The following is a 274-nucleotide window of genomic DNA, read 5'->3' on the forward strand; positions in this document are numbered from 1 at the left end:
AATTTTCTGTTCTCTTTTCCGCTCTTTCTCTCTACTGTTGCAGTAGTCCCATTTCATGCTGAGGGTCCAAGACATTGTGATGCACATACAGTTCACCCCAGTCGAGGCAAATCCTCTTGGCATTCAGTTCTTTTGATTAAGACGTAGTAAATCCACTTTGAATTTCTCATCTTTCTTTTCCCCCTTTCTCTCGGAGATATTCTCACGTGCCCTGTGGATAGGGAATTAATCCATCTGCACAATCCAAGATTCCATGTTGTTTTGAATTGGGAAC

This window comes from Morone saxatilis, unplaced genomic scaffold (assembly GCF_004916995.1).
Source record: "Morone saxatilis isolate NCDOM2014 unplaced genomic scaffold, NCSU_SB_2.0 Contig3, whole genome shotgun sequence".
Classification (NCBI taxonomy): Eukaryota; Metazoa; Chordata; class Actinopteri; family Moronidae; genus Morone; species Morone saxatilis.